The following is a 2,500-nucleotide window of genomic DNA, read 5'->3' on the forward strand; positions in this document are numbered from 1 at the left end:
GGAAATTGTTAAAGAAAATGGAGAAAAATGGGAGATGAGCAAGTTGTTGCGTACTGACGACACTGCGCTTGTAGCAGAATCAGAGGAACGATTAAGAGAGTTATTGGCAGAGATTGGGAAGGTGTGCGATTGAAGGAAGTTGAAGATAAATGTGGGTAAAACTAAGGTGATGAGATGTACAAGGGGACAGGATGGCAGCAAATTGGAAGTGAGTATTGAGGAAGAGAGACCGGAGGAAATCGATATCTTTAGATACTTGGGTGCGAATGTGGCAGGAAAGGGAGGAGTGGAGGTGGAGGTAGAATACATATTAAGAGAAGCAGGTAAATGTCTTGGAGGATTAAAAAGTGTAATGATAAATAGACATTTGGGAACTATGCTAAGAGGAGATTGTATAAAGGAGTGACTGTGCCCGACAGCACTGTATGATGCAGAAACTTGGGACATAAGAGAGGAAGAGAGGAGACATTTGAATGAGTTTGAGATGAAATGCCTGAGAGGTATGTTGACGGTTACTAGGCTGGATAGAGTGAGAAACGAGGAGGTGAAGAGGAGAACGGAGGTGGAAAGGAAGTTGGGAGATAGGGTTAATGAAAGAGTATTGAGATGGTTTGGACACATATTAAGAATGAGATGAAAAAATATTAGTAAAAGGAGGTGTGGAAGGCAGAGGTGGAAGGAGTGAATATGAAGGAACGACCAAGGATGAGATGGATGGATTGGGTAAAAGAGGCATTGGGGAAGAGGGGAATGTTTGTTGAGGAAGGAAGGGAGAAGACAGAAGATATGGTGAGTGGTGATTGGTTTGTGTATGGATGGTGCTGTGATGCATGGAAGGGAGTGGGCGAGGGATGAGGGTGAGGGAGTACGTGCGAATGCTATTTTGACGTAGACCAAAGGTATTTCCCCCCGTCTTTTCTTTTTCTGCATGAGGGGACGCAGAGGGGTTGTCGCCGATTAATGAAGCGACCTTGCGACGGATGTGCTGTGTCTTACTATATTGCTTCTGACACAGGGCAATAGGCGACATGTAGGGATGACTCGTCATCCAGAAGGAGGCAAGAAAAGATAGAGGGTGGGGTGGTGAGTTGGAATTGAGTATGTGGGGATGAAATGGTGAGAGTGAATTTATGGCTTTGACTTTGGCAAAAAAATAGAATATATGAATAGATAGTCTCGTACAATATGGTCATGTCTGTCTCTCGGCTTCGGCTAACTTGTTTAAGAAAGAGAAAAAAGACATAAAGCGAATAGAAAAGTGAAACAAGTAAGTCGTATGCCGTTTACCCATCTCTATCAGATGGCTTCAGTTTTCCTTTTAGAAAAACAGGTTTATGAATAAAAATAAAATCAGATATATAATGCGAAGTCTCGTATCGTCTACTACCTCTTTTTCAAGAGAGAGAGAGAGAGAGAGAGAGAGAGAGAGAGAGAGAGAAAGAGAGTGCTCATAACGTCTGGCTATGTCTACCACTCGACTACTTCCATCACCATAACGCAGCAGACACATAACCGGTGAGGCATCATCGTAAAACGGTGGAGGCGACATCAGTAAATAACTTACCCCTCCACCCCTCCACCCGTCCACCTCTATCTTCTCCACTTCTCTACTCCATCAATTCAGCCACCACAGCCTGTGTCTTAGCCTCTTCCATTGACTTCAAGGTTCTCAGTTTTTTTCAATATAAATACCACTGTCGCCATTCCCATCACCACCATCGCCACCACCAACGCCGCCGCCGCCACCACCACCATCACCATCACCATCATGATCACCGCTACCACCAATAATATGTTCAGATCAAGACCTGAAGGAAGTAAACAACACCGCCCTTCTATGGATATAGTAATGGCGCGATAACATATGATGATCTTCATCATCATAATTATCATCGACTCAACCACCTCCAAATCCTATGTTATAATCATCACGCCCAGCGCTAGTAATCTTGTGTCGACCTTTACGACCTTCGTCACCAACACCAACCTCATGGCTTTCACCACCAACCGATCTAGAGAAAAAGCTCTCCGTCAGTAAACGCAGCAACAGCTGGTGGTGCAATTGCCACTTGCATTGCCACCGTCACAGTGAAATCGCTCATCGTAATCGCCATGCGTGCTAAGCACCATTAAATTCACTTCTGCTCCGCCACTGCCACCGTCGCCGCCGCCGCCACCGACATCGCCAATGTCACCACCATCTTCCCCACCTCCAACACCACTATCACCACCGCTTCCCCTACCCCACCTCATCATTCGTTCGAGCTAACTTACCTGCCCAATTCCACTCCCTCTCTTTTACCGCCTCCTCAATATATTTCACTCCAGTCTGCTCTCTAACCCATCTTACTCTCTTACGGACTCAGCGCTATTCCCAACATAGATCTCTCCATTCCAAGTCTCACATCCGTAAATTATTGCTGGTATTATACATAGATTGTGATGATGATATGATATGGTTTAACGTCACACACACACACACACCCCTATCGGGAGGCTA

The sequence above is a fragment of the Oratosquilla oratoria genome, chromosome 40 (assembly GCF_046742065.1).
Source record: "Oratosquilla oratoria isolate Oo_2021 chromosome 40, ASM4674206v1, whole genome shotgun sequence".
Lineage (NCBI taxonomy): Eukaryota > Metazoa > Arthropoda > Malacostraca > Stomatopoda > Squillidae > Oratosquilla > Oratosquilla oratoria.